Source organism: Sus scrofa, chromosome 1 (assembly GCF_054392235.1).
Source record: "Sus scrofa isolate SSC_HxYL_T2T_F1_AM1 chromosome 1, Sscrofa_HxYL_maternal_Yorkshire_Landrace_v2.0, whole genome shotgun sequence".
NCBI lineage: Eukaryota > Metazoa > Chordata > Mammalia > Artiodactyla > Suidae > Sus > Sus scrofa.
The window spans coordinates 264,049,884-264,062,575 of NC_139383.1; the positions used below are offsets into that span (position 1 = coordinate 264,049,884).

The 12,692-nt window shown below is 42.0% G+C and overlaps 1 protein-coding gene across 10 annotated transcripts in view; it reads left to right on the forward strand.

The window, feature by feature from the left end:
* The first annotated feature begins 7,022 nt into the window (after positions 1–7,022).
* The window catches only part of KIAA1958, a 216,390-nt gene continuing 210,720 nt past the window's right edge, over positions 7,023–12,692 (forward strand). For all 10 annotated transcript variants that reach the window (XR_014825264.1, XR_014825253.1, XM_084992268.1 and 7 more), the window contains exon 1: positions 7,023–7,309. The gene's annotated coding sequence lies outside the window, so the exon portion shown is untranslated. The remainder of the gene's footprint in view (positions 7,310–12,692) is intronic.

Sequence of the window (12,692 nt, forward strand, 5' to 3'; positions counted from 1 at the left end):
GTTCTGGCCTCTCCATTCTGCTCCACTGATCTATCTATTCTTTCACCAATATCACACTACTTGGTTAGTAATTCTTGGTTATAGTAATTCTTAAAGTCAAGTAATGTCAGTCTTCCAACTTTGTTCTTCCATTGAGTTGGCTATTCTGAGTCTTTTATCTTTCCATATAAACTTTAGAATATGTTCGTTTCTATCCACAAAATAACTTGCTGGGATTTTGACTGGCATTGGGTTGACTCTATATGTCTATTTAGGATAAACTGATGTTTTGACAATATTGAGTCTTCTCATCCATGATCATGAAATACTTCTTCATTTATTAAGTAATAATTTGAGATTCTTATCAGTTTTATAGGTTTTCTTATATCGATCTTGTACATAGTTTTTTAGATTTGTACCTGTGTCTTTAGTTTTTTTTTTTTTTTTTTTGAGAGCTAAATGTAAATGGTAATGCATTTTAAATTTCAAATTTCCTTTTTTCACTGCTGGTATATAGGAAAGTGCTTGACTTCTGTATATTAACCTCATATCCTACAAAGTTGCTATAATCATTTATTAGTTCCCAGAGGTTTTTGGGGGGTCAGCTTTTACAGATTTTCTATATAGACAATTATATCATCTGTGAACACTGACAGTTTTATTTCCTCCTCAATCTGTATACCTTTTATTTCCTTTTCCTGTGTTATTACATTTGCTAGCACTTCTAGTATGATGTTGAAAAGCAGTAGGGAGTGGGGACATCCTTGCCTTATTCATGATCTTAGTGGAAAAGCTTCTAGTTTCTCACTGTTAAGTGTGATGTTAGCTGTAGGTTTTTGTAGATATTTATCATGTTGAGGAATTTCCCCTCTATTTCTAGTTTAATGAAATATTTAGAGTGGGTGTTGACCTTTGTCAGATGACTCTTAACGCATCTACTGATATGATCATGTGCTTTTTCCTTTTTAGCCTGTGGATGTGGTAGACTACATTAATGGGTTCTCAAATGTTTAATCAAACTTGCATACTTGGGATAAATCTCACTTGGTTTTTGAGGCTGATGTGTTCTTGTACCCCCCAATTTCATATGTTGAAATCCTATCCCCCAAGATGATGGTATTAGGAGGGAGGGCCTTTAGGGGATGATTAGGTGGTGCCCTCATGATTGGGATTAGTGCCCTTATAAAAAAGAACTCAGAGAATTAGCTAGTCCTTTTCACCATGTGAGGACACAGTAAGAAGGTGCAACCTATGAATCAGAAGTCAGGACCTTATACACGGTATCTGCCTGTGCCTTGGTCTTGCACTTCCCAGCCTCTAGAACTGTGCAAAATAACATTTCTGTTGCTTTTAAACTACCTAGTCTCTAGTATTTTTTTTTTTTTTTTTTTTACAGCAAGCTGAACAGGCTAACTGTGGTGTGTAGTTTTTTTTTTTTTTTTTTGTCTTTTTGCCTTTTCTAGGGCTGCTCCTGCGTTGTATGGAGGTTCCCAGGCTAGGGGTCCAATCAGAGCTGTAGCCGCCTGCCTACGCCAGAGCCACAGCAACATGGGACCCGAGCCGCATCTGTGACCTACACCACAGCTCACGGCAACGCAGGTCCTTAACCCACTAAGCAAGGGCAGGGATCGAACCCGAAACCTCATGGTTCCTAGTCGGATTCGTTAACCACTGTGCCACGTTGGGAACTCCTGTGTAATTCTTTTTATACGTTGTTGGATTCATTTTGCTAATATATTTTTTGGCTGCATCCAGTCCTGGGCCAGGGACTGAACTCACGCCATAGCAGTAACCTGAGCTGCTGCAGTGACAACAGTGGATCCTTAATCCACTGTGCCACAAAGGAACTCCTCAATTTGCTAATATTTTGTTAAAGATTTTTGCATCTATTGTCACAAGATATGTTGGTCTGTAGTTTTCTTTTCCATTAATGTCTTTGTCTGGTTTTGGTACTAGGGTAATACTGATTTCATAGATTGAGTTAAGAATATTTTCTTTTCATCTCTTTTGAAAGGGACTGTAAAGAATTGCTGTAGTTTTTCTTAAATATTTTTAATTTTTAAATTTTATTTTATTTTTCTTTTTTTTAGGGCCATACCCAAGGCATATGGAAGTTCCTAGGCTAGGGGTCAAATCAGAGCTGCAGCTGCTAGCCTATGTCACAGCCATAGCAATGCAGGATCAGAGCTACATCTGTGACCTACACCACAGCCTGCAGTAATGCCAGATCCCTAACCCACTGAGCAAGGCCAGGGATCTAACCTCATCCTCATAGACACTATGCTGGGTTCTTAACCCATAGAGCTACAATGGGAACTCCCCAGTCATTTAAATTTTAGCCATTCTGATAAGTATGTAGTGGTATGTCAATGTATTCTAATTTCCATATCCCTGACGTGGTTGAGGTTTTTTTGTTTTTGTTTTTTTTTTGTCTTTTTGCCTTTTCTAGGGCCGCTCCTGTGGCATATGGAGGTTCCCAGGCTAGGGGTCTAATCAGAGCTGTAGCCTCCAGCCTACGCCAGAGCCACAGCAACTTGGGATCCGAGCCGCATCTTCGGCCTACACCACACAGCTTATCGCAATGCTGGATCCTTAACCCACTGAGCAAGGCCAGGGATCAAACCTGCAACCTCATGGTTCCTAGTTGGATTCATTAACCACTGAGCTACCATGGGAACTCTGAGGTTGAGCATTTTTAAATGTGCTTATTTGACATGCGTCTATCTTCTTGATGAAGTGTCTGCTCAAATCCCGGCCCAGATTTTATTCCATTGTTTGTTTTATTATTAAATTTTGGGAGCTTTTTATGTATTTAGGACATAAGTCATTTTCAGATATTTGCAAATATTTTCTCTTTCAATAGCTTGTCTTCCAGTGATAAAGGAAGAACAAAATTTTTAAGTATTGATGAGGTTTATCAGTTTTTTTCTTTAATGTATCATGCTTTTGGTATCCTAACTAAAAAGATCTTTGCCTAACTGAAAACTTCTGGAAGTTTTACAGTTTTAAATTTTGCATTTAGGCACATTAACCATTTCAAGTTGATATGTGTTTTTCTTTTTTGGCCATACCTGCAGCATGTGGAAGTCCCCATGTGGCAGTGACCTGAGCCATAGCAGTTACAGTGCTGGGTCTTTATCCCACTAAACCACAAAGGAACTCTCTCAAGTTAATTTTTGGACATGTGCAAGGTGTGGATTAAATTTCATTTTTCTGACTAGGAATATCCAATTGTTCTGGCACCATTTGCTGATAAACAGCAGATTAAGAAACAAAACAAAACAAAACAAAACTAGAGTTCCCGTGTGGTTCAAAGTGTTAAGAACCCAACTTAGTATCCATGAGGAGGTAGGTTCAATTCCTGGCTTCACCCAGTGGGTTAAAGATCCAGCATTGCTGCAAGCTGTGGCATAGGCTGGAGATGAGAGTTGGATTTGGCTGTGCTGTGGCTGTGGTATAGGCTAGCAGCTGCAGCTCCGATTTGACTCCTAGCCTGGGAACTTCCATTTGCCACAGACTGAGCCCTAAAAAAGAAAAAAGAAAAAAAATGGAACTTTAGCAATGAAAAATACATTTAAAAAACCATTAAAACTGGGAGTTCCCGTCGTGGCTCAGTGGTTAACGAATTCGACTAGCAACCATGAGGTTGTGGGTTCGATCTCTGGCCTTGCTCAGTGGATTAACGATCTGGCGTTGCCGTGAGCTGTGGTGTAGGTCACAGACGGCGGCTTGGATCCCGAGTTGCTGTGGCTCTGGTGTAGGCTGGTGGCTACAGCTCCAATTCGACCCCTAGCCTGGGAACCTCTATATGCCACAGGAGCAGCCCAAGAAAATGGCAAAAAGACAAAAAAAAAAAAAAAAAAAAAAAAACCAAAAAACCATTAAAACTTTGCCGTAATATTGTAAAGTTAATGGAAAATATTATTTAATCACAAAAAGCACAAAAGTAATGTTAGTGAAATTTAAAAATATATGCAACTGACCCTATATTTATCTGAGAAAGTACCAAATGGTTACAAGGCAGTCACTTTCTAGCTATTCCCTACCCCTAAAGTTTAGTTTGCCAGGGCTCCTCTTTCCTCATTAATTCTTTCCAGCACCACGAGGGGTTGAATCAGAGCTAAAGATTTCTGCTTTTTCTTTCTTTCTTTTTTTTTTTTTCTCTCTCTCTTAACAACTGCTTTCTACTTGATTTCCTGGCTTCTTGCTGCTTGCATGTATAGGTTAAGAATCAGCATACTATCCTGAGGGAAAACAGTATGTGGAGTGTTTGACTCCTTTTCCTGTGATTGCCTTTCTTCTGGGATCTTAGCCCTAGCTGCCCTGATAGACGACCTCCAAAATTTGTATCTCCAGCCCAGTCAGGCTGTTGAACGCTCTAGGATTTCTCTCTGGTTTCTATACTCCCAGACAAATCAGCAATGCTTTGAGGAGGAAATGTGGCTGAGAATGGGGGGATCACCTCACAGTGTTTCCCTCCTTGCTGGGCCCTAGGGACTCTCAAGCCTTGGCTGCCTGGGTTGCTGTAAAATAGGCTTAAAGAGCCTTTATTTTATTTTATTATTTTATTTTATTTCACTTTATTTTTAATGCAGTTTTAATAGTTCTTAGTGCGGAGTTCCCGTCGTGGCGCAGCAGAAACGGATCCGACTAGGAACCATGAGGTTGCGTGTTCAACCCCTGGCCTCGCTCAGTGGGTTAAGGATCCAGCGTTGCCATCCATGAGCTGTGGCGTAGGTCGAAGACGTGGCTCGGATCTGTCATTGCTGTGGCTCTGGTGTAGGCCCAGCAGCTGTAATTCTGATTCTACCTCTAGCTTGGGAACCTCCATATGCCGGGGGTGCAGCCCTAAGAAGACCAAAAAAAAAAAAAAAAAAAAAAAATTTGTGGGGTAGTGAGTTTGTTCAGCAAGCTCACATCATTTAAAAAAACCCATCAAGGAGTTCCTGTCGTGGTGCAGTGGAAACGAATCCACCTAGGAACCATGAGGTTGCATATTCGATCTCTGGCCTCACTCAGTGGGTTAAGGATCGGGCATTGCTGTGAGCTGTGCTGTAGGTCAGCGGCTACAGCTCTGATTAGACCCCTAGCCTGGAAACCTCCACATGCCGAGGGTGTGGCCCTAAAAAGACAAAAGACCAAAAATAAATAGATAAATCAACTGTACTTAAAAAAATTAAAATAAAAAACTCATCAAGATGGAAATATCCTTTAAACAGATGGGATTGCATTAGAAAAGTTAACTGTAGTAGCAAATAAATAATATAAAATCTATCCTTTTTACCATTTTTAAGTGTACAGTTCAGTGATTGTTGCCTAACAGATCTCTAGAGCTTTTTCATCTTGCAAAACTAAAACATTATACTTGTGGAAAAACAATGCTCCATGTTTCCCTTCTCAGTCCCTGGCAACCAACCACCACAGTACCTTTCTGGTTCCATGATTTTAACAACTCTAGTTACCTTATATAAGTGGAATACAGTGTTTGTCCTTTTGTTGACTGGTTTATTTCACTTGACATAATGCCCTCAAGGTTTATCTTTGTTGTAGCATGTGACAGGATTTTTAAGACTGAATAATACTCTACTGTATGTATATGCCACATTTTGTTTATCCATTCATCCATTCATGGATATTTGGGCTTCTTCCACTTCTAGGCTATTGTGAATAATGCTACAGTGAACATGGGTACGCAAATGTTTCTTCAAGTTGTTGCTTCAAATTCTTTTGGATATATACTCAGAGGTGGGATTTCTGGATCAGAAAGTAATTATGTTTTTAGTTTTTTGAGGAACCTCCAGTGTTTTCCATGTTGGCTGCACCATTCTATATTTCCACCATTTTATATTGGGCACAGGGTTCCAATTTCTCCGCAGGATTATTACATATTGGAAACATGCGGCAATTACCTGGGTGGTTGTTTTGGACACATTATTTTATCAAAAATGTTTACAGATTTTTAAATTCAGCCTAGACCAGCAGTGTTGACAAAGATCTTAGGAATCCCTTCTCCTTTGTTTGAAAGTTAGTCATAGTCTTCTTCTCAGTCATATTCTCTCCCTTCACCAGAGTAGAAGGGATTGAGGTTTCTGTGTCACAGGTGGAGGGAGGACAAGATGTGAGCACCACATATGGCTAATCAGCTATGATTGAAATGTTATCTATTACCATTATTATTATTTTGGAGCTGCTCAGTGCTTTAAGTAGAAAGGAAATTAAGAGCACAGAGCCAGACTGCCGGGGATGAATCTGAGTTCCTCGCATAGCTACCTATGTGATCTTGGGCAGATTTTTCTGTGCCTCAGTTTTCTCATCTATAAAATGGCAATGTTAACTATACCCACTTCACAGAGTTCTAAGGATTAAGTAAATTAACAATGTAAGTGATAGGAAAGTGTTTGCTAGATAAAGGTGGAGGGCGCCTGGTAGCATGTATTAGGTCCAGCCTTACCTCCGTTTTGCAGAGCCCGCACAACTGTACGCTTCCCCGGTCTTAGTGTGTTTTAGGTGTTATTCAGTGGTCCGGTTCCCTCCATGGGGTGAGTGCCTGTGTTGTTAGAAACTTCCACCAGGCAGCGGTGATTGTAGGTTGCTCGTCTGTCGATCAGAAGTGTTCCAGCACATGCCTGGGTATGACTCCACTTAGTGCATTGAAACAGGTGTCACACACCTGACGACGGAATGTTTCGCAAGGTCTGCTGCCGGGGTTGAGGTAGAGCTGTATGGAACTGCAAGGGGCAGCGGGGACCGCAGGCCCTGGGCTAGTGGAAAGAACGGGTGCTGCCCACTGGAGAACGAAGCAGGGATCTTGGGTCCCACACCTGTCGGGCTGCGGAGACCGGGGTCGCGTGCACACGTGTTTGGCAGGAGGATTGGTCCACACCTCCTCGGGGCAGCGACCACCGCGAGCCGGGTGCGCATCGTGGGAGGTGCAGTTACACACTTCCTGTGGGTTTCGCGGACCACGGCGCGTTTCCGGTGCCGGCTGGAGCCCGGGGTCCGAGCCCCCGCCCCGCTTGCCGGCCCCGCCCCGCCCGCGCCCCGCCCCCCGCCCGCCCGCCGCGCTGCGAGCCGGGCGCGCGGAGCCCGGGGCGCACGAAGCGGCGAGCGCCGGTCGGCCGAGCCAGGCTGGCGCCCCCACCCCCAGACCCGTACCTCTGTCGGTCGCCAGTCCGGCGCCTCCCCAGCTCCACTTGCCTTCGCCACCCCCGGCCCTGCGGCCGCACTCCCTTCCTTCCCTCCGTCCCGCCCCGTCCAGCCCGCGGTGCCCGGCTCCCTGAGGCCCCCTCGCTGCCCGCGTTCCTATGGACAGACGCACAGACACCTGCAGGTGGGTGAGAGCCCGCGCGCGGAGCGGGGACGAGCGCGCCGACGCTGCGCCCGCGGCCGGGAGCCCCTTTGTGTGGGGGGCGGCCCGCGCTGGGGTCCGCGGGTTCTCCCCCTCGGCGGCCTAGCAGTGACCCGGCTGAACCTTCCTTTTGTTCCTCGGGGCGGGCAGAGGCGGGGGTGCCGCGCGGGAAGGCCGAGAGTCAGGGCTGAGAGCTGGGCGGCCAGACGTCGCCAGCTACGGGCTGGGGGACGTGCAGGGTAGAGACCCCCGGCGGCCGAGCGAGCAGCGGCGGGGGTGGCCGTGGCTCTGGACTGTCTCTCGGGCCGGCCCGCCGCCCAGCGTCTCCTGTCGCCGCCGGGGCCGCGGTCGCGGTGGTGCTGCGTGGGTCCCGCTCGCCTGCTCTTGCTCTGGGGTCTGTTGGAGGTGGGAAGGAGGGCGGGAAGGGTAAAGAAAAGATCTGCTCTCTTAGTTTCCAAGTCTTGAAGAGGTTATGGAGAGAGAGAGGGAGAGAGGTGTTTCGGGGCTTTGCCCGACTTGTTTGCCTCCCGCAAGGCACGCCGAGATGCGTTTGGGGCGTGTGTGAAGGAACGTGCATTGCTTCGGTCCCTTATTTATTGTTTCTAACGGAGGAGGGTTTTCTCCGGAGGGCTCTTCCGCCCCCCACCACATCTGAGGCTGCGCACAGTGATTTGTGTTTGTTATCAAATACATCGAGAAATAGATTTCCCTCGGTAGGAGGAGGTTGGGCTGACCAAAAGCAAATCAAAATCAAAGAATGTTTTGTAGTTTTTCTGGTGGCTTGCTTGCTTGGTTGCTTGCTTGGTTAGATAGGGACTAACAGGCAAGAAATAAAAGATAAATATGACTGTGATTTTTACATAAGTATGTAAGTTTAGGGGGTAAAGTTTAGCTGTTTCCCAGACTCCTTAGGATTGACATGACAGTCTTCTACCTATTAAATAAATAGTTAGCAAGAAACTCAGGTAGTGACAGCTTCCACAGTGGAGGTGCAATAAACAATTATCCAGTTTTCCGTTCAGGTTAAAACCTTTATTTTTGCTGGTTTAAGATATGAGATATTTCACGACCTATGGGGAGAACATGAGATGTTAGAACTGATCATTTCCCCTGTGATTGCGTTTTCCTTGCTATATGTACTTAATGTAGTTTCCATAGTCAACGATTGGGTTGTGTGTGGTGGATATAATGTTTTGAAAAGTACTGTGTATGGTATTTCTGATTTATGTTATCTAAGTTTTTCATGATCAGTTGCTACGTATTTGTAGGTACTCAAATAATAAATGAAGTTGAATAGAAGACAGGAAATTAATTTTGCAGCTTAAGGTTTTAACGATGGTATGGATTTGTATCTTTGCATTAACCTCCACTACTGCTCATTTCTGGAGACTTTTTTTTTTTTTGGTCTATTATGTGAGAATCCTTACTGACAAACTTAAATCTGATGGTTGCCAAGATTTAAAAAAAAAAAAAGAAAGAAACAGTTTAGGGGACACTCAGTTATATGTACAGCTATATTTAGAAAATGGAATCTTTCTTAAATTTTTTTTAAAGTCTTATTATCCAAACCTGAAGGAAAATCATGGTGGGAAAGTATTTGCAGTTTAAATTGTTGTTGAGTAAGATATAGCAATACATCAGAAAACCATACACAATTTAATGTAGTTTTAACTAGGCAAACTGATTTTTGTCACTATAAAGAGGAGACAGTTTAGTATGCCTAAAATAGTGGGGTTTTTTTTCTGGGAGAGAAATTTATCCTAGATTCTTGTCCTAGTTTTACATTAACAGATTACTATTATTGCATGCCTAATTTTATAAATGCCTGCAGTGAACATTTTTGTACACTTTAATTCAAACTTAGAAGAGGCTGCATCTAACAAAGATCATACCAGCCTCTTTGATTAGTTCCTGCTTTGACTTCTGGTCTAGATTAGATAAATGAATTTAATCTCTGCACAGAGCTCAGTGCCAGGCACTGGTAGGCCCTTGAGCAAAATTCCTCTTCCTTTTCTAGTAAGGATGGCCCAAAGAGAATAGGTATTGAAATTTGTTCAGGCTTTATCATGCATGGTGGAATGGAATTCTGAAACATTCCCAGAATTTCAGGTTTTAGATACTCTTCATCAGCTCTTAGTATTAAAAAAGACAAGCTAACAAATTGAATTGCATGTTTATGTATTTGTTTACATGGCTGTCAGTTGTAGCATTAAGGTTTAACAAAGAGTCACTGTGTAAACTGAACATTAAGAGAGTGTGGCCTGCATTGAGAATTGCTTGGCAGAGTTGTAGCCCTGTTTAATAGTTTTCTGGGATTGGCATGAAGTGTTCATGTGGGTTGGCTAAATGATAATACCTAGTTTTTTGTTTTTGTTTTTTGGCTGTGATATGTAGGTATTATTTTTTGTTTGTTTGTTTTTACTTTTTTTTTTCTATAATTAACCATACTATTTTAGTATAATCATGAGTACTCCAGAGAACCTTTCCTATTTTCAACTGATCTCTCATTTGGTATGCTGGTGTGAGGAAGGCAAATTAGTTTTCCTTTCTCATGGTTGAAATTTTTTTCTGCTACTTTTGATATTATGAAACATTAATACTACTTCAAGAAGTTTTGAATTTGTGTACAGTTAGATTTTTTACACTGACATTTACCCGTCTCTTTTTTAAAAACAACACTAAGCTGTCTGTGGTGAAATTTGATAGGCTTTAAAATCTGTAGACTTTTCTAGTCTTTTCGTGTTAGTTATCAGTGCGGTAGCATTAAGGGATACCCCAAATAGCCCCTTTATATGTTACCTGGAACCCTGAAATGACTAATACTGTCATTGGTAATAACCACATGGAAAACGGAAAAGTAACACTTATATTCTTTATTAAAGATCGGTGACTTCCAAGTTCTTTTTCATGCAGTTTTTTGTAGCTTGTTGGGAAAGCAGGCCTGACTGTGAGAAGTGTGGATATCGACCTCTCATTCCAGCCTTTATCGTCCTGCATTGTTTAAGAGCAGTACGAACCCTTGCTGCTCACAAAAACATGCAGAATCCATTCTTGGATTAATATTCTGCTACCAGATGTATGAGGCTGGCTCTAAAGAAGCTTTTTCTCTTAAATACTGTCAAAAATAGAGAAGCTGAAGATTGGAGAGAAGCCATTTATTTTGAACAGTTTATTTTTTGACAGTTTGTGTTTGTAAAGAAACCTGCTCATAATATTTACTGAAGAGATCTACATAGTTGCCCAAAGAAACCCCACAGGTTTCTTTTTTTCCATGAAAAAAGTTTCCATAGAGCTTAACTCTTCCGTGATACTTCTTGACTTTGCTTCTGATTAGTTGATTTATGGACTTTATTTACCAGCATGATTGGAGAATTCTTTTGCTGTACTGAAATTGCACTCTGCCTGTGCTCTCTTCTGTTTCCTAGGTAACAAATGCACTGCATGGATTCCATAATGAGGGCTGTGGTTGGCTAGTTACAGTGTAAATTCTGTTGTTTGGTAAAGCTTAGTCTCAAATTCAGATAAAGGTCAAGAAAACCAAAAGTACTGAAAATGCAAATTTTTGCATTTTATTTTGTATCCAATGTCAGCAAAGTTTAATACCCTTTTCTGGAGAAAGGCAAATTATGCAGCAGTATTCAAGTTTGTTTTGCAAAATCTTACACTTAAACAGTTGGAGAGCTTTTTGGCTATTGCATATTGGTAATACCAGTGTCTCTAGTGACAAAGAAGATGTATTTCAGAAACACTTTATCACACTTACTATAGAAAGCAAAGGGATGTAATTAGTCCTTTTATACTGAAAGAAATGTAGCATAAAAAATAAATTGTGCAGCTTTATGTGAGATGTAACTAAAAAACTTTAAAAAGGCATTATATTACTTAAACTTTTTAAAACATTAGGATATCGTACAATAAAATGATGCATTTTTCTTCTAGTTTGTTTCCCCCCTCTGATCTGCCTGAATGTTGACTGGCCTGGCACCAGGGAGCAGGTCTTTTAGTTGGAAAATAGCTTTCCCATCCACCTTACTCTTCTTTTGGGCCCCTAGCTCCATTTGCAGGGGAAAAAGTAGTGCAGTTGCTACTAATTATTTCCTGTTTGTTAGGAAAACAAAACAAAACAACTTTAATATAATCCCATTAATACCCATTGCAAATTTTTTTTTTTCATTTCATGACTGAAAATTTTTTTTATTTGCTAATCATCAAGGATTCTATCAGCCAAAATTAAAAAAAACTCTTTCGGCGTTCCCACTGTGGCACAGTGGGTTAAGGATATGACTTCAGGGACTTCCCATCATGGCTCAGCAGTAATGAACTCGACCAGGATCCATGAGAATGCAGGTTCGATCCCTCGCCTTGCTCTGTGGGTTACGGATCCGGTGTAGGTGACAGACATAGCTTGGATCCTGCTTTGCTGTGGCTGTGGTGTAGGCCGGCAGCTGTAGCTTCAATTCGACCCCTAGCCTGGGAACTTCCATATGTTGCAAAACAAAAAAAGAATCTGACTGCAGTGGCTGTGGTTGCTGCAGAGACGCAGGTTTGATCCCTAGCCGGCCGCAATGGATTAAAGGATCCAGTGTCAAAGCGTCTGTGGCATAGGTCAGATTCAATCCCAGGCCCGAGGGAATATGCCACAGGTAGGGCTTATTTAAGAAAAAAAAAAATTCTTTTTAATTCTGGAGAATTATCCAAAGTTGCCTCCATAACTTTCCCTTGCTTGGCTGGATTGTTTTATTTCCCTTTTTAATTAAATTTCGAGAATACGACCTATCTTGATTGGATCCTCTTCTTGATTTTCCTCAAAACTTTAACCTTTTTTAATTGCAAATAGTGTGTCCTTTCACTTTTCCTTTGTCAATATCTTCCCAGTTTTTCCACTGGAAGTACTACTGTTTAAAAAATTTCATTATTGTGTATAAGCCATAGTCCCCACATTATCAAAAGCTCTACTTTTCTGTTATGACACTTTATACTTACTGGAATATTATCAGTGTTTGTGAACTCTTACCTAGCTCGGCCTGCTTTCTCTCTCCAGCCTGTATTCATTTGCAAGGGCTGCCATAACAAAGTATGTCAGACTGGGTGGCTTAAATTACAAAAAAATTGTTTTTTTATTTTTACAGTTCTGGAAGCTAGAAGTCAAAGATCAAGATGTTGGTAAGGTTGGGTTCTCCTAAGGCCGCTCTCCTTGGCTTGGAGATGGCTGTTTTCCTTAGGTGTCCTCACAGGGTCTTTTCTGCTGTTGTCCTGATCTCCTCCTATAAGGACATCAGTCCGTATCCTGAGGACTCACCCTGATGACCTCATTTTACCTTAATTACCTACAGTCACCAACTGAGTTATGGGGTTAGGACTTCAG